This window comes from Protopterus annectens, chromosome 3.part0 (assembly GCF_019279795.1).
Source record: "Protopterus annectens isolate FY-2018-M chromosome 3.part0, PAN1.0, whole genome shotgun sequence".
NCBI lineage: Eukaryota > Metazoa > Chordata > Ceratodontiformes > Protopteridae > Protopterus > Protopterus annectens.
In genome coordinates this window covers 1,438,257,159-1,438,277,765 of record NC_056731.1, presented here as the reverse complement: position 1 = coordinate 1,438,277,765, position 20,607 = coordinate 1,438,257,159, and positions in this window count along the sequence as shown.

The following is a 20,607-nucleotide window of genomic DNA, read 5'->3' as shown; positions in this document are numbered from 1 at the left end:
TAATTAGTTACTCAGGAACACCAATTGGTGGGAGGAAACCATATGTTACAGATTTTGACGTATATAAGGATGACTTGCTAGACATTCAAACCGTATGCTCATGCAAACTACCTGTTTAAGCAGTGTGAGAGAGATAGAGACGAATGTCCATAACAATAATAAGGTATGTAGAACACTCGGTATGTAAGTTTATGTATAGCATGTTTTTTATTAATTATTTACTGTATGTATAGCCTGGTTTGCATTAATTAAAAGTGTCCTCAATGCATAAAGTGGGAAAAGGTATTTATGTAGGGATGTCTTGCTGAGCATACTAATGCATGTAGAAACTGTGCCTCCAGCAGTGGGCCACAAGATACACATCACAGACACCACAAGGGATGCTATACAACCCGCCATCAGTGGTAGGGTATGTCCAACAAGTATGTGCCATAGCAGGGGATAGTATATGTTGATATACTGTCACAGTAGGCATGTGTATGGGCATATAATGACAATGACATGTCTAAGGTGGTCCCGCTGTACAAGTATGCTTTGCATTATGGGATACTATGTGAAATATGTGTAATGTATAGTATTGTAGGTAGATATGTCAGATATTCTACACAGCATAACAGGCATATCAGGCATACCAAAGGTATCGTCTATTGGCATGTACAATAACAGGATACATATGGCTTGTAGGCACGGGACATTGCAATAGCATGATAGCTAATCTAAATGGAAGGGCTACCAAGTAACCATGCACACAGGACATGTAATAGCTTCACAGGTTCATAGTGGGGTACTATGCAGTCTGGCAAGTCTATGTGTAAGCACAACTACAGTGTTCACACCAGTGGCACCTCTCTAGGGTAGTGTGCTGTGAACAGCAGAGCCATGTGTTACCTGCACCTCTGCACAGTACAGCCTCTGCAGTGATGCCTGGCGTACATGTGTCTCCCAACCACCAAGGGAGGTATCACATGAACAGTGCTACTGAGTGTCCCTGCGTGATGTACATAGGACTCATGTTCCAAAGCAAGGTGAGTGACCAGTTTGGGACTGTAACCCTCAAGCACATCCCACTCATTGTTGTGTGTGTGCACATATCCATGAGCATGCTGCTCATAGTGGCTTTTGCTTATGTCGTGTATGTGGAGTATATCCATTAATATTGTTGTGGACATGGGCCCTGTCTGTTCAGCAGAGGTCACCCCCGAATATGTAGTATGCAAATGTGTACAGACGTGGTGTCCGTAGTTCAGCCGCATACTTTAACTGTCGGAGCTCGATAAACGTCATGGTGTGTTAATGGTGTGGTATGTAAAGCTGTAGCTGTTGTTTAAGGTACACCCTAAATGGGGTGCTGTACCCTTGAATGTGTGTAGACATCTTGAGTTCAGAGGTACAATTGGTGCCTATGTACCAGCTACGCACCCAGTACAGATAAGTGTGGCCATGTAGAAGGATATCCACGCCACAGTGGCAATACAGTAACCACAGGAGTGGGTGCGACATACATGTGTACTACAAACATGTACAATGTAACATGTATGTAAGGGACTACCACCTATGTGATAGTCAGTGGGTGAATGGTGTAATGCAAAGGTGATGTTCATACACCTTGTGTCATGCAGCTTGAGGCCATGATATTCATATCAGGTATCTGTCACAGTGACACCCACATGGATGGAGTCAGTATAAGCTGGTGGATCAATCATGGTGCTTTGTATGCAGGGGTTTGTAAAGCTTGGCAGGGAAAGTCCCTCTGTGCTAGCCTGTACCTCAGGGAAGCATATACTGAACATGAGGGGCCCAATGACTAAGGACTGTGGTATGGCAAATGTAACTGAAATGCAGTAGGTACTATGGTATGCTACCCTCATTGTGTGTGTCCTGTCCATGAGCCATGTTGCATAATAGGGTACGATGTGCAGGTGGATGTGCATGTTGTCAATACCAGAATGGAGAACGGTGCTGAAAGGCAATGAGAGGACAATGTAGGATGTGTGGACTCACGTACCATCATCATCTACCCTGGTAACTGTATGAAAGGAGTCCATCAGGTGTAGGGGCCATGCTCTGGCCCTAACAAGTCCAACCCGGGTGGCATCAAAAGACCGGAACCCAACAATTTCCCTGTGAATGATGTCCTTGATGATGTGCCCCATAGCCATGCAGAACAGTCCAGTCAGGTGTGTAGGACTATAGTCCTACTCGTGCATTGTGGTGCCACCTGTGTGGAGTGTGATAAATGTTGCTGTGTGCCATTCAGGGGCCACAGTGTCTGATACAAGGCTATTACTGAATATGGTGGCCTAGTGGGGAGACATGTCGTCCAGAGGTTTGTGGACATCACAGCCTGGGACTTTGGAAGGTGACATGGGGCCAGTGTCCCAGGACATATAGAGTGCAGGTTAGTACTGTGTAGGTGTGACCGCAGGGACACTGCAATGTTCCTGCATGGATTGTGGCCCTGTAGTGAGTGAGAGGGTGTAATGTTAGCATTGAATCCATCCACCAGCATGTTGCCAACATCACCTGGGACTGTAATGTTCCTGAGTGACTGTTGTATGTGAGAGCAGATGTGGGTGTTGCCAATGACTACTAACATACCACCATAATGCCTTGTGGTACACCCCGGAAAGTGTTGCAGTAATGTTTACGTAGCTAGTCTTGGAGTATGTGAAGAGGGATCCCATGGCCCTACCGAGGCTGACCAGTGAGCTACCCCACCCATGGGATTGTACACCACTGTGCAACAGCCTCCACCTGTTGTTGTATATTATGTCCATGGAACTTGACCACCAGAGTGGCGTCTGTTATCTGGTGTGTACCATCATGGATCTGTGTGGAATATCATGATCCATGCAGTCATGTACATGCTAATGAAGTGCACTGGGGTATGTTTCAGCATTTGTAAGTGCATTGTCCATCTGCACGGGTGTCATGACGTTAACAACCGCTATCACAAGACGCCTGTAGTAGGTGTTGTAGTACTCATGTACTGTGGATGCCATGAAGGGTGTAATGCCGGGATGTGGTTAACAAGGTTGATTAGCATATGTTCGGAATCCCCCAATGAGGGGATAACCCCAGGTGTGGAACACCAGTCACATGTTGGTAGTGTTCATGTCAAGGATAATGTTGGTTTTGGAGGTGGTGTGTATGGGTTGATCCAGCCAACTGGAGGTTATGACTCATGGATGTGTCAGTACAAGAGTGGCTATCCCAGTTGAGTGTGTGGTAGTGTCAGTCACACATCAGTAGTAGATCTCTGAGCCCTACTGTCCAGTACACCAACAAATGAGGTCTGGTAACTGTGGGGTATGTTGTTGAATCTGTAGCTTGTTACAATGTGTATAGTGGTTCCGGACACAGTTAGTTGCACGTGGAGCACCTCTGATGCATTGTGCTGAGTAACTAGCCAAGATTTGTGTACAACATAGTGGGATATGGGAACACCTAGCTGTGGGTATGCCGGTCCAGGTATGTGCATGAAAGGTATGGTCTGTCTATAACCTGTCATTGCAGATGTGCTCTACAGAGCCTAGAGGCAGGTCCCAGTCACTGCAGAGATATTGGAGTGGTGCATTATAAGGTGTGCCTTGCCTGTGTGCATCACAGAGGAAGATGGAAGCAATGTGTCACATGACCCCATGTCCTGCTTGCCAGTTCCCGTTCTGCCGGTGACTGTTATTGGAAGCTGTGCAAGACAGGCAGTAGAGAAGCAGTAAGAGCCTTACATGTGATCTGTACTCCCAGGGCTGACAGGTGCAGGTCATCTGTGCCAAAGCATTGTGTTTGACCTGGTCAGTCAAAGCGGACAGATACCAGATGCCTGTGGAATGACAGCAGAAGCATAGGCAACTGTTGAAGTGACACAGTCAGTCATTGTACAGTGCTATCGGGTCCGGATGAATGCATAATGCTCCCCAGGGATAGGCCCACACCTTTGAGGCTACAACACTGGTGAGCTATTGCATGTCCCTGCACATGTAGTCTGTGACGTGGCATCTCAGGGCAGTCACACTAACATGGAGAATGACAGTCACATCATTCCTGGTGAGGTGTGGCATGGGTGCATAGGTTATGTTGCAGAACCAGTTAACCGATGGCAAGATGTAAGTGACTATCGCCTTGTGTAGCCTGCTGTGTGGAGCTGCAGTGTGACCGCCTACAGACTCACCTATGAGTGGTGTATTGTGTATGTTATAACACCCTATTGGCTGTATGTGATGGGCACACATGAGTCTGTGGGCTATACATTGGTGATGTTGTGTTCTGTGATAGGGGCTGCCTCTGGTGCCTACAAAGAGTATGAAGAGGTACTGCACAAGTTGTCCTTGTATGTGTGGCCTGTGGTGGAGATCAAATGAGACTATGTGATGAGTGGGGTGTGCTGCAAATGTTACACATCCCCACATGACTGTCAGGTGCAGCCAGGGTTGGTGACAGCATTTCCCCCAGCAGGGCTGCATAAGTGCATTCCCCCACAGGCTGTAGTGTCGTATGTTGGGAGGTGAGCATTGAATGTGTACATGAGACAATTGCTCTATTGCCACATGTACAACATATCCATCATATAGACAGGCAATAGCACTGGTACATAACAGTCAGACATGCCTGTATATACAACCATGTCTCACAGGATATGTGCATTATGTGTGTACAACAGCTGTTGTACCATAAGCAAGCTTGAAATTTTAGGACAGCCAGTGTACCTGTGGGAAATGGTGTGGAATGGGTGCTATATCAATCAGTAGCTCATGACATGCTCAAGTTCTGAAAAAGTGCCTAGCATGACCATACAATACAGATAGGGTGCTGGATAATATCAACCCACAGGTGGTGACGACAGTCATAATGGGTGGCACCTGCTGAGTATGGTGTGCATGCCCATGAACCATTATCACTGTAGATGTTAGCAGTACAGCTGTACAAGACAGTACGGATGTTTGATTACAAAAACCTTGCCTGTACATGCTATGGTTGATAACCATCCCTGCGTATGACGTCCGACTAGCCATTGTCCCATGTCTATCACATGTGCAACACAGGTGATCCGTGGCTGGATGTTGAATAGTTGTTCTGTGCTGTGTAGATGTATATGGCAAAACACATACATGTACAGGTGTCCATGCATATGTGTGCATTGTCACTGCTCAAGTCCATTAATGCTGTGTCTGTGTTGATATGTGACATATGCACAGCATCAAGGTCAACAGCAGTACCGTGGACACATCCAGGCATGTGCAGATAGGTAAGAACACCAGTGCAGGCAAATAGACATGCCCACATCAAGACAGCATTCACATGGAGTATGAACACTGCAATGAGGTGACACACATATATGGTGATGATATCCAATGTATAACAGGTGTTACATGTGTGTGACACAAACACATCAGTCATATCAGTGTCATGATGATTTGCAAAGATTACTGTGCAGATGCACTAGATGTCATAGAAATGTATGTGCAGCAGTATCTCTGTACATCTCTGAAACTGTGACCTGTCACCATCATTATGTCTTACAGATAATGCCTCATACACGCCTTCCAGCGTACAGCCCCCAGGAAAATGATGTCCTCATCCCGTACCTCCATGAGAACTATGAGGTGTTGTTCAGCCATGTGCCACAGCATGCCCAGCAGTGGGATGACCTGTGGCAGGATCTATGCAGGAGGGTGAACGATGTGGGTGCCATAACTGCACCTACCAGCAGGTGCGCAGACACTGCACGGACTTGATATGACATGCAAAACAGTGTGCCACTGCAATTGCCAGGGAACAAGGTGGAACAGGAGGTGGGCCACCAACCCAGCCCCCACTCACACACACCGAGGAGCTACTGGCCAGTCTGGGGACACCCTCAGAACAGCATCCACACACACTAGCTGCCATCGTGGAGGTGGGTGTCTCCCAACCAATGAGCCTGGAGTTGCCTGGTAAGTCAGTACTGCACATATGGCTATTATATCCAATTTAGTTGCATGTGTCACTGTACATTATGTAAAGTAACAACATATGCAAGGTATGTGGACACACATGCTGCATACTACAGTATGCTACCCTGTGTATGCACACATGTGCATACTATATGCTATTATACAGGCAAATGTGTTAACATGCACAGTGCACCCTGTGGCTGTCAGACAGTCAGGGATAATGTTCATACTGCTGTGTCACCCCTATACAGGTACCTCTGATGTGCCACACAGACATGAGTCTGTTGCAGGTGAGACTGTCATCAGTATCAGGCATGCTAAAGCATAGATCTATTTGCCATGTGGCCAGTTAACAGTTGCACACTTGATGTTTGTTCCAGTCACGATATACAGGTCACATCACCCATCATTCACACAGGCCACCCATGTGCAATATATACAAATGAAATGATACACCGACTTGAAACCACAGTAGTTGTCATTGCTACATGTGTGGTCAGCTGTGCATATAACAGTGGAGGTGTTCTACAATGGAGGCATATGTAGTATGCAGTGGAACAACATGTGTGGTACGCAAACAGTACCAGATAGTGAGCTGTGATATGGGCAGCCCACAGGTGTCACCATTGTGTTATATGCCCCTGCATTGGGTGCACGCATTGTGATGTGCCATCTGACATGTCCCAGACATGTAGTGTTCTGGCTGTAATATTGTCACACTATACCATGACCCATACCCCACATACCAAACATACAACCCATTGTCTGCATAGCCCTGTGGATGATGACATATCTGACATCTATGGGTGTATGTCATATGGGACAACACAGACATGTCAGATGGCCATCACACACACACATTTGGTCAACACATGTGCACACATGGCCATGAGGGATGGCCAGAGACACGTAGCCACACAGCAGATGTGGTGTGTACACACCCTGTTTCACATTGTCCACACATGGTCCAATTATAGCCTTATTTGACTGATTATGCAGTTGATGTGGTACACTGGACATCCTAAAAGCCTGTGTACAGCTAGTGGAGGTGTCACTGATGTCTACCATATAAGATCTGTTGAACATCATGACTGTGTCATAGAATGACAGTAGTCACTTGTACAGCTCCCACAGACATTGACACCACATCAGGCCACAGATACTGTACATTTCCCTTGCTGCTGTAGGACATCACCGTTAGCTGTGCACCTCGTGTGTGTGGTACATCAATGTCATGTGGGAAATGGTGAATTGACATGTCCACTATGTGTGGACATGGTTGCCAGGCAGCTAAGACCCTGTAGTTGTTGTGCAGGGGTGTCATCTGTAGGTCCTCCACTGACCTGTCACTTGACACAGCATGGTTTGGTGTGTATACACCTCAACATTGTGGGTCACAATCCACAGTTATGTCATGGGTATGCATGCAGTTATGGCTATGCAATGTGTACATATTATGCACTGTACAGCAATATAGATGCCTCATGATGCCATGCAATGGCACCGTGCCTGTACTTCACACTGTATAGCAATGTAGATGGCACACACTACCCTTCCATGCTCATGTACATTTGCTAAACATGATTCTATCTGTAGGGCATACAGACAACACCGCAATGTGATGCCCATTATGATGCTGTACATGTGTCAGGACACCATTGTGTCAGACATGTATGCAAGTTAATGCACAAGTCAGCAGATTACATGTCAAGGTCACATCAGCCATGTGTACTGTTATCCTGTTCTGGTCCACATGGTGTATCACAGGGATGCATGCATACTACCATGATTGTGTGAACTGCATGGCTACTGATATGACACCTGCTTGCTGTAGTGTGCACCCCAGGGAGGTATGCTTACTAACACTATTAATGTCTGAGCTGCATGTCCTCTGCTGTATCACAGGCATGCTGCATGCCATCTGTCAAATCACATGCATGGTGTGTCTGTGTGTGTGTGTGTGTGTGTGTGTGTGTGTGTGTGTGTGTGTGTGTGTGTGTGTGTGTGTCTGTGTGTGTGTTTGCATGTCTGTTTGTATGTGTGTGTCTGTGTGTGTGTATCTGTGTGTGTGTCTGTGTGTGTGTGTGTGTCTGTGTGTCTTTTGTAATTTAGAGTCTTTCTTTGCATTCACAGGTGATGTAGGTGTGTTACCCTCCTGCGGTCCATCTGATGTTAGTGTCCCCACAGATACTAGCAGTGATGAACATATGCATGAGGTACAGGCAGGGTTGTCAGGGGCTGAATCTGTGCCAATGGTTGCCATCCCAGCTATGTCCCCCTCTTCCCCGCGCACAGTTCTGCTGCCAACACATACCGCATCACCAGTGGCCATAGAGGAAGGACAGCCAGCATCTGTTAGCGTGGAACACGAACGTGTGGTGGCTACAGAAGGTGTGTTTACACATCATGGTGTCAGTATAATGACTGCAGATGTGCCACACAGGCATGTGTCTGGTGCTGCTCATAGGAGGACTTCTGGCAGACATGCATGTGCAGGTCAGAGCGCAGCAGCTGGTATTACCAGATGCATCTTCTAGACTGTAGTGGCAGCACAGGCACATGCTGAATGGCAGAACAGAGAAGGGCAGAGGCTGCAGAGGGCTGCTATCCATACCCTAAATGACAACTTCCAGGCACTGGCAAATGCTCAACAGCAGATTGCTGATGTTCTGGACAGGCGATTGGGTGACATGGTCGGAATCCTTGACCATGGCCTGGCAATCTGCGAGTGTGAGCTGTCTGTGCTGGAACATCTGGTAGGAGTGAGGCGTAGGCCACGTGGATGTAGGCCAGCTACATCACCTAATGCAGGTCAACGTGAGCATGCCACCTCTCATGCATGCTCCCATAGTGCTGGTAGCAGTAGCAGTGCAGCTGGTGCTGCATTGCCCACACCAGGACACAGGAGGCCACGTGGATGTGGCCCTGAATGTTCCCAGCGGGGACACAGATCCAGTGGACATGTGTCATCAGACAGTAGCCAAGCTGTACCTCCGCCTGGTAGTGCCCGTGCAACCCCTGGCAGGCACAGGTCACATGGCCGTGGCCGGACACAGTGAGCTTTACAACCTGGTCTGTACAATATGGAGCTGTCAATAATATCCCGTGTAGGCCTTACAAAAGGCAGAACTGTGTGCACACGTACATGCACACAGCAAAGACATCTGTAGGGCACCACAACACCCGCATGCATACTGAACAGACATGTCCAATCATATCACTGGCCCTTACCCACACAAAAGATGTCATCCATTGGTGCAGCCTATGCCCCTGGCAAGCATTATCACCCTGTGCATATGATGAAGCCTGTGCCACATCCCTGTCATCCACACCATTGGTGCAGAGACATGCTCAAATGGTCTGATGCACAGGGTGAACAGAATAGTGAAACGTGTATATTACATTAGTTGTGTAAGAATAGTGAGAGAAGTGTATATTACATTAGTTGTGTGTGAATAGTGAGAGATGTGTATATTACATTAGTTGTGTACTGTTGACATGCACCAGACATACCATGTAGTACAGGTTTAGCATGCATTGTTATATGTTCACAGTATGTGTCTCAGTAACAACAGTAACAGCATGTTGGTAATGATGCCCTGGTTCCCTCCTTATGGTTTACTTGCATGTACCTACAGGTAGCACTGTTTGCAGTCTCCTATGTATAACTGTGGAGTACTCACAGGCACATATGGCAATATCAGCATGCTATACGTAGCCTCAGCCTGACTGTTGGAAAGTATAACATAACACAGATGTCCACACATATACTGATCCAGAAGCATGTGGGCAGTTTAATAGGATACAGTGGCTAGAGACGTGACATCCATACCAGGTCACATCACAGGTATGTTGACATGGTGCAGGGTTGTACATAGCGGTCCGGCCAATGACAATGTTAGAGACCACTTGATAGCATGAGGCCTCACTGTATAGCAGTAATACCCTGTCACATTATAGGAACATGCTCACACTCACGGGGTCAAAAACACTATAACGCACACCCCATAGTGTTGAGGTGAGGACCCTTGCCTATGTGGTCATCACCATCACAGTACTGTGAACCCACACGATGCGACACAGAGAAAGAACATGTACAGGTAGCCAGTGCAGCTGAGACCAATGGCATCAACAGGATAGTGGACTGCGTCACCATGAGGGATTAGGGATCCTATTTGTTCTGTATGGTAGAATACACCCTCACTCCATGCACCAGACAGCCATACATACCTACATACACCCACACACACTGTGGAGTCCACAAATGTCATACACATATGGATAGCTGATGTGTGTGATACACACACCACACCTGCCTACGTCATGCTTTCCACACTGCAATATGTACAGATCTCTACAACAGTGAACAGGGGTGTGTAACAATTGGGGTGTATTCCCCATCATATGTGGCATATATGGGCACACAAGCAAACACACATGGCAGTACTGTGAATGATGCACCTGCTATATGATGATACGTCTGACAGACATGCAGCAGTATTGGCCGAATTATGTGTACAAGCGCTTCCTTCAGCAATTGTGCTGCTATATGCACATGGGAGGATGTAAGTGTTACAAGTGTCAAGTGATGTACTGTCAGTGACACCTGACCGCTGTGTAGGTTTTATGTCTCCACCATCAAGTAACGGTAACATAGCGTACTGTTTGCACATGTAATGGTAGGATGGTGTGTGACACATCTGTAAGCCATCCCTGACAAACATCCATATACACAGGTGAATCACCACTTTATGTACACACATCCATCCATACCTGCTGTACATCCTACTGTACTGTCAGTATGTCACCATATACAGGTGTCAATGATGGGGCTGCTTTGCAACTGCATGTTGTAGTTAGGCACAGATTAGTTACTTGCATCAGCTACTGCACATGCATGGTAGCTGCATGCACACTACAGATTGTACATGTGTGTTGGTCCTACATGTCTGTCATGTAGCCATGTTTGTATGCATTGCAATTGGTGGACATGCGTGTTGACATACATAACACATGGACTGTTGTATGATATGATGGGTGTCATGGGTAACTAGTACAGAGGGAATGTGTCCTCGGTCAACATTGCTGCCTCATGTACTGTTAGCATTCAACAGCCATGGACCCACCTTCCATTTGCATGTGTATGATTGCTGTAGCCACTTGTCTACACAGAGGACAGCAAATGCTATGCTATGTACATATGTGTCGAGTTTGTGGTCCATGCACATATCCACTGCAATTACATGTATGACATGTGTGTTCATTGGTGTACAGCGACAGTCATCTGTCACAGCTGTGTAAGACCCAGGGCCCCTGGTATGTGTAGAGCTGACCTGGTTATGAACAGTGGTATCATTGCAATGCATAACACATGATGGAACCCTGTCGGTACATGTGTAGTCTGCACAGTTGCTGTAGACCTATGTACAGTGCACTGGTCATGGGTCACACGGTGATGTGTTAATGTATGGCTGTGTATTGCTGGTCCAATGACATGGTGATGTCGGAAGGCTACATTGCAGATTGTGGTGTGTATCTCTGTGATAAGCACCTGAGACATCTGTGATAGCTCCTGAGTGTGTACTGGTCAATACATGTGAGTGGCATTCATGTACGTGGGGACAGTAATACCATACTGTGCCCTTCCATGTTTAGAATCTGTGTGCATGCAAGATGGCCCTTTGCAACTGCTAAGTGTGTGAGCATGCCCAGTATGCCGTTGTGTAGATGGACACACAGCACATTCCAAACTGTGCCCTTCCGTGTTTAGAATCCATGTGCATGCATGCGAGACAGCCCTTTGCAACTGCTAAGTGTGTGAGCATGCCCAGTACACCGTTGTGTAGATGGACACACAGTACTTTCCAAACAGACGTGTGATACTAAGCATGTGGGCATGGCCACTGACATCCTGTAAAGCGATGGTGGTCATCCAGGCAACAGGTGTCCATTTTCAATGTCACTATGGATGCCTACATTGAACACACTGGTTGCTGTCTTGAAGGGTGTACTGTCTGTGGCGCATCCCTTATCTATGTAGTGTTGTTTTTGTGCTTTGTAGATATTTGGTTGCCCCAATCACACCACTGCCGTGTGCTTGTCTAGGTCTACCTTGGGACAGTAATATGCTTTCAGACTGCTCACTCTCTATACATTCCCTATCGGCATCCTTGCCTTTGCGGATGATGTCACCCACCTAGAAATATGCCTCTGGGACTGTTGTGTTCAGTAATCTCAGTAGCGCATTCTGTAAATGCATCATGCTGTAGTGTGTTAGGGTAGTTTGGTGTATGTTCGACTCCCAGCCCTGCCAAGTGTGTGTGTGTGTGTGTGTGTGTGTGTGTGTGTGTGTGTGTGTGTGTGTGCGCGCATGCTCCCATCCGCCTGGGGACTCAGTCTTGCTTTTAGACACCGCACACCGCAGCAGTTTGCTACCGAAGTCTTTGCCTTTGCGGATGATGTCACCCACCTAGAAGTATGCCTCTGGGACTGCTGTGTTCAGTAATCTCGGTAGCGCATTCTGTAAATGTGTCATGCTGTAGTGTGTTGGGGAAGTTAGGTGTATGGTCGACTCCCAGCCCTGCCAAGTGTGGGTGTGTGTGTGTTTGCATGCATGCTCCCATCTGCCTGGGGACTCAGTCTTGCTTTTAGACGCCGTACACCACAGCAGTTTGCTACCGACGTCTTTGCCTTTGCAGATGATGACACGCACCTAGATGTCTGCCTCTTTGACTGCTGTGCTTAGTAATGTTGGTAGCGCATTCTGTAAATGCGTCATGCTGTAGTGTGTTAAGGTAGTTAGGTGTATGTTCGACTCCCAGCCCTGCCAAGTGTGTGTGTGTGTGTGTGTGTGTGTGTGTGTGTGTGTGTGTGTGTGTGTGTGTGTGTGTGTGTGCGTGCATGCTCCCATCCGCCTGGGGACTCAGTCTTGCTTTTAGATGCCACACACCACAGCAGTTTGCTACTGATGTCTTTGCCTTTGCGGATGATGACACGCACCTAGATGTCTGACTCAGGGACTGCTGTGCTTAGTAATGTCAGTAGCGCATTCTGTAAATGCGTCATGCTGTAGTGTGTTAGGGTAGTTAGATGTATGTTCGACTCCCAGCCCTGCCAAGTGTGTGTGTGTGTGTGTGTGTGTGTGTGTGTGTGTGTGTGTGTGTGTTTGCGCACATGCATCCGTCCGCCTGGGGACTCAGTCTTGCTTTTAGACACCGCACACCACAGCAGTTTGCTACCAACATCTTTGCCTTTGCGGATGATGACACATGCCTAGATGTCTGCCTCTGGGAATGCCGTGCCTAGTAATGTTGGTAGTGCGTTCTGTAAATGCGTCATGCTGTAGTGTGTTAGGGTAGTTAGGTGTATGTTCGACTCCCAGCCCTGCCAAGTGTGTGTGTGTGTGTGTGTGTGTGTGTGTGTGTGTGTGTGTGTGTGTGTGTGTGTGTGTGTGTGTGTGTTTCCAGCTGCATGACAACAGTACATTGCTTTGACAGTATTCACTCTTCATAACATCCGTGCGGCATCTTTGCCTTTGATGCTGCTGTCTGCAGGCTAGACGTGTGCCTGTGTGAATCATGTGATCCACTGATCACGGTAGCGTGTTTTGTAACTGCGTAATGCTGTCATGTGGTACAGTGCTTACATTTATGTTCTGCTCCCAACCCTGCCACGTGTGTGTGTTTGTGTGTGTGTGTGTGTGTGTGTGTGTGTGTGTGTGTTTGTGTATGTATCTATCTACATATATGTATATATATATATATATATTATATATATATATTGTATATAGATATGTATGTTGGGATTATCACTCTTGACTGTGCTGCATTGTCTGTACGTGAACACCTTGGATATATGTACATCTGCTATGGCTCTGTGATAGTGCACATACTGTGTCCTGTAGTGATCATGGGTTATACATGGGTAGTGACCCGTTATTGTGTTGCTGGGTATTACACGGGCATTGGAAACAATGTTAGTGCAGCACCTTTGAGTGGTCATATGCAGATCTCTGAAACAGTCAGCGGTGGTTATTACATTGGAATGTGAGTATGGCTCAAATCCGTCTGTAGTAACTGTCAAGTCTATGCACCCCAGGTTAACATTACAAACACATGTTTATCCACAGGTTGTTCATAGGTTCATAGGTTTATACTAGGCTATCTGCCCTAAGGCATTTATAAGCCTAGCCCAAATTTTTGTGGCTTACGCCACCCCTCATATGAAAAAATACTGTGCCCATTAGTTTGTTGTGCCTCTGTCCAGCAGTGACACAGAGATGATTCCCGGGATAAACCTACGATCTCCCATCCACAGGTCAAGATTTCTCTTGAACAGAGCCAGCGAGGTGCTCTGCCTCACATGGATCGGGATTTTATTCCACAGCATAGGGAGTCTCTGAGTGATAAATCTATCCCTCCAGCACGTCCTATTTATATCCGAGCTAAGGTTTAAGTCGCTTGCTCTAGTGGTTTTGGTGGACTTGGATTTTTTGAGGTGGAGCATGTCCATTAATTCCGGGTTGGACATGGCCTTGTATGTCAGGCACATGTCACCTCTGAGCAGATGGTATGCAACTGAATAGAGCTGGAGTTTCTTCAATCTGGCAGCATATGACAGATTTTGAGTCCTTTATCCTTTTGGTGAGGAACTTTTGGGTCTCTCCAATTGCTGCAGATGTCGGGTGAGATACATCCCGAATGGGGCATTGTACTCGATCATTGGTCTGATAAGTGAAGAGTACAGGGGAACAATGACCTCACTAGATCTGGATGTGAATCCTTCATGATCAGGTGGGCAATGTAGAAGGTCTTTCTAACCACTTTAGCAATGTGAGTGTCAAAGAAAGGCCACTGTCAACCTGGGTCCCCAGGTCCCTGATAACCTCTTTTGTGCTTAGTGGATTGCCACCTATATGGTAGCTTGGGGTTACCTTGTTTTCCAAGGGTATGACTATACATTTTTTGGCGATTAACTTCAGGCCATGGCTCTGGCACCAGCTATCTGTTTCCGTGAGTCCCTTCTGAAGGATATCCGTGTCCAATGCACTTTCCACTATGGCCCAGTTTGCAGTCGTCTGCAAACTTTGTCAGCCAAAGTCCTCCCATGTTGGCCTGTACTTCTGAGAAGTAGATGCCGAACAATAGGGGGCCAAAGACCGAGCCCTGTGGGACACCACTTGTGACTGGCTTGGAGTCTGACATAGCGCCAGCAACTCTAACCCTGTGGGTTCTGTCCTTAAGCCAGTTTGCAACCCATCTTGTGACATATGGGTTTACATTTAAGCTGGTAAGTTTTTCTACAATACCCGAGTGGGGTATTGTGTCGAAGGCCTTTGCAAGGTCAAGGTAGGCTGTATGGACTGTCTTTCTCTCATCAATGGCCTTGGTGACTGTTTTGAAGAAGTCGACCAAGTTCAAAAGGCATGATCTGCCCTTGACAAAGCCAAACTGGGTCGGGTCCAATGTCTGCAAGTCCCCTATATCTTTGTTTATGAGCTCCATTATGATCCTCTCCATAGCTTTGCAGACTAGACTTGTTAAGCTTATGGGGCGGTAATTACCAGGGTCCGTAGAGGCACCGCCTTTGTGGAGTGGGACCACAGTTGCCGTACGCCACTCCTTGGGCACGTATCCTGTGGTAAGGCTGAGATTAAACAGCTGCCTTATGTGCGGGTTTAATTCCTCATTTAGCTCGTGTAGCACAAAGCCGGTGACACCATCCAGTCCCATTGATGCTGTGTTTTTAGCTTTAGAGAGAGCAGCTTTCACCTGCGCATTTGAGATGTCTGGGAGGCTACTCTCTGCTGGGATAGTTAGCTCTCCTTTAGGGGGGGAGAGGGGGGTGAAGTTTGCACTGAACCTGTCTGCCAGTATGTTGGCAATGTCTGTGGGTTCAGTGATTTTTGTATCATTTTGGACTAATTCTGAGCATATGTGGTACAGATCCCAGGACTGTATGTGTAGACATTGACAGGTGCAGGACTGGGTTGTGTTGGATGCATGGAGGGGTGTCCATGGCCAGTAAAGGGGATCTCTACAGCCTGGCAGGTACGGTCTGTGACTGTCCCACAACCTCCTCTATATGACTGACACATGCTGTACCTGTGTATATGCAGACACACACACTTACCACAAACAGCTACGGCTATCACATACACACACCCATTGCACCACCATTGGGCCATGCAATAACCGTTGTCCCTCACACACACACACCTACGTCTACATTGGATGGCTCTATGACATCTCTGGACATGTTAACACCACACCCTGTGCATATGATGTCACCTGTGCCACCACCTGTGATGTGTAACATTGATGCAGGATGTGACTAACCTGGTGCTGCTGCACACAGTGGCTTTATTCCACTGTATTGATGTTAGCATGCTGTTAACACACAGTGTGTTACTTCCAGGTGTACTTCAGCAGGCATGATGCATTGCAGCTATGACCATCACTGTAGCATAGTTTACAGCACTGTTACCTCTGATGATGTAGTCTCCATCCATGTGCCATTTCACTGATGTGTGTAGTATTGGCAGCATATGTGTCTGTGTGTGCAGTACGTGTGTGATGTGTGTAGTACACATGTATACCTGCTTACAAATGCATACACGACTTTACACGGGCTTCACCATTCGTACATTAGCTTACTCGTTCTTCCACATGTGCACACGGGCTAACACGAGCGCACACATACTTACTCGGGCTTACTGGCGCAGACACACTGTGGTCAGGTTTGCATGTCACATCGGTGGTATCCATGGCATACGCCGTCAGTCTCCTGACATTCCCTGGGATAGCTCATGAAACGCCACTTCCACTGAGTACTGACAGCACACATGTAACACTGCTCCGGTGAGGTTACAGTGTTTTGTACATACACACTCCTGTTGTCACCTATCTTCTACTCTAATTGTCCCCTTAACCTACACTACACTGTAGAGGCTTGGCCCATATGGTATGACATGTTGTGATTCACTATCCTCAACCTCACTTGCCTCACATTCCCTACAAATGCTTCGTTACATCTCTGACAGAGCGCTTCCACACATAGGTACCAGTACGCAGTAGCCATGTTGTCTCCAGCTAGCCATTCATCTGCATGGCGTACTAACATCTAACTAAACCTACATTTTGTATGTATATTATCCATATGTCTTGTGTTGAAGTGCAGCGCGTTCTCGTAGCGCTGCGCTACACTTCCACACCAGGGATCGGGGGAGGACAACTACTGGTTCATTGATATCCAATGGACAAAGCCGCCACTGACCTTGGACTTGGACATTGGCATGCTTCTTCGACTGTATTCATACTGTATTTGCAGCTGTCATTGCTCCATTTAGCAACGTGCAAAACGTTAGTCGCATAACATCCGGGTACATTTCTGCACATAACTCTGCTCTTGCAGGGACAGCTTACTGTTTCATGTATCGCGTAGCTACGTCGGGTTACCACCTGTCCCACTTTGCGAGGGACAGTCCCTCTTTGGGCAGTTGTGTCCTGCAAAATATTGTGAGAAAATGGCAAATGTCCTGAGATTTTAGGACAAAAGTATTTTCTATATTGTATGTAATAGTTGCATAAAACAGTTATTCTGTATCTGAAACACCTACATGTTATACAAAACAGAATTAGTTACAAAAATGCTACAAGAATAAACTTCTATTCAGGCAAACAACTGAAGTTCTGTCCTTTGTACTGGCCGTGGGTATGTTTTGCACTCCAAAATCTGATGTTTCTAGCACAAATGTCCCACTTTGGCCATTTGGAAAGGTGGCAACCCTATAATTACATCATTTGCATAGCTTACACATACAAATGGGGTATGTTGCAAATCCCAACATTGTCCGTGCAATGTTCGTGTTACGGGCGGTCTTGCATGCCCCTGCGGGTGTTTGCTGAATAGCCTGGCAATCATCTTTCCTTGCTGTACTCTCACTCAATCTATAAAGGCCGAAGGCGTCGTGTATCATGGCCTAAGCTTTGCTGTGTGCTATGTCTATTTGTGGTGTATGCATGGCTGTGGGTATGTCCCACTGCCATCATTGGTAAAGGTGACACCCTATAGGTACTTCCTGTAGACTGCTGTGTCATTTGACATGTCAGCACATACCTGCGGATGAACTTCCTACTGCAGCGCTTGTCATACCTTCTGCGTTATCTTGCGGTCGATAATGCTGTTTCCTGAGACATGTATCTGTTTCTGATCATACCTATCAACCTCCTAGTGCAAAACATCTGTACAAAGCCTAACATGATAGGGGGACAGATAGGGGCAGATTCTACATATTGCTCTTACAAACGTAGATAGTTGGCTGTATTATAGGTTTTGCATCAGTATGCCCTTTCTGAGGGATTTGGGGTCTTAAACACATAAGTTTATCATTATTTAATGATGTCAGTTCTCAGGTATTTGGCAGACAGGTACACATACCTCTCAACCTCTGACAGCAGGAAATCTGGACAAAGCCATAACTAAAAGTGGGGCTAAAGCCCAAAAGTAGGGCCAATTTTTAAATATTGCTCTTACAAACTTAAAAAGTTGATAGAATAACAGGTTTTGCATTAGTGTGAATTTTCTGAAGGGTATGAAGTCTGAAAATCAAATGTCTCTCATTATTTTCTACCTTCAGTCTTTAATGATTTGCACTAATTTGCCAGAAAACCACAATTTTATGAAAAATGTACCAAATATATGAGGCAAAAATCTGGACATTCTGCAAAAGACTGTACAGCTGAGAGGTATGCAGGTACAGATTGTGAGAGGAACACACCACACATATGAGGCATACATCTGCACATTCGTACAGTTACGTCAATACACACAATACATGGTGCCATCACAGGCCAGTTACCATTACATTCCTATTGCTGAACACACCCACCCACTGGGTTATATTCCTCACACAGGCCAACAGGTACTTATCCACACTACTTATTCCATCATGTACCTTATGTGTAGGCAGGTATTTGCGCTTTCCGTCAGTGGCAGAGCTCACATACGAGTATGGTGGACTGGACACTGTATCGGTGACACTGCATGATACCCTGAGGGACACATGTTGTTTGAGTCTATTAACCTTCCATATTGACTTTCACAGGCCATACGTTGTAATTCACATTTGAGGGCAAACATGCTTATGAGTTGTACATGTTTTGTCATTTGTCCTGACGGCTTTCTTCTCACCTGTCCACCTAGTATCACTAGTTCTGTACATTTCATTAGGACAGGTTACCTTCATACCTCTCACCTGCACACATTATGGGTATACGCCCTGGGGTTTGACCTATGATTCTGTTACATTTGTCATGATAATGTACCTTTCTGATAGATTGCTGGCAAGCCATGATGGACTGCGCGGTTAGGTAATCATGACTGATATTTCTATTTCATGATTACTAACTCTCATAACATTCATATTCCTGACTACGCAATTATTCTATCAATGGTCTGACTTTGTCTGAGGTCTATTTAATATAGTCCCTATTTGTCTGTCGTGTACTATGCCTCAGTCCAGCTGTCTTATTCTGACATTCTGGCAGGTATGGTTACCATCTTGGTTGTATGTGTGTCCATCCATGATAATCGCCTACATGACACTGATATAGGTCCCTACGTCTTCCCCCAATGGTTTACGCAATATCCAGTGGGTGGGCTGCACCTTTTTGGTGAATATAGGCATGTGCTATACCCACATAGGTATATTGATCACTCCCATGGGGTGTACCTAATAGATCTGTGCCAACCAGCACCTTGGCCCAATTCTGCATACCCATGATTCCCATACCTGACACACCTCCACAGTACCCATTAGGCATGTTAGTGTGAGTGATAATAAAGTGTGAGGACACTTCTGAGCACTCCCCACTCTGCGGATATCAGCTCGTATGTCATACATTCAATCGACCCATGTGTTATTACCTTTGCACCTGCTACTGTTGCATGTACAGCTATATCATAGTTGCAGGTGTGACTTCTTTTGCATCAATGATGGTTCGCACTTCATACAGATCAATTTTTGGGGTCCTGCAAAGGACACCTATATTCATGTTTAACGTGTAGAACTTGCAGGCCCTGTCACACTGATACTTTCTGGGAAATGGTTTGGAAACCATCGGTGTATTCTCCTTTCATGCATGTTTTTTTGTCTATCCATATTAGGTCACTATTTATGTACATGTGTTATATGTACAGGGACATATGTTTGTTGTGTATATATCTATTCATGTATCGTGTGTGTATAGATATATATATATATCTGTACATATATACATATGTCTGTACATTCCTCATCTCATAATTTGCTTTGGATTATGTCTGTGGATATATGTGTATATATATCTCCATATCATACCTTTCAACTGTACAGAGTTCCGCTGCATGTACAGCTGTTTGCCTCTTATCTTTGCTCCATTTTTCATAACCTTGTGTCTATCTGGCAAGTTAGTGTCATATCATTAAAAACTGACGTTGGTAAATAATGACAAACATTTCAGGTTACGACTTCATACCCTTCAGAGAATCCATGCTAGTGACACACCTGTTATTCTATCCACTTTCTCTGTTTGTTAGGCAATATCTGGGGATTGTCCCTATTCGTGGTCCATTTTTCATAACCTTGTGTCTATCTGGCAAGTTAGTGGCATATCATTAAAGACTGACATTGGTA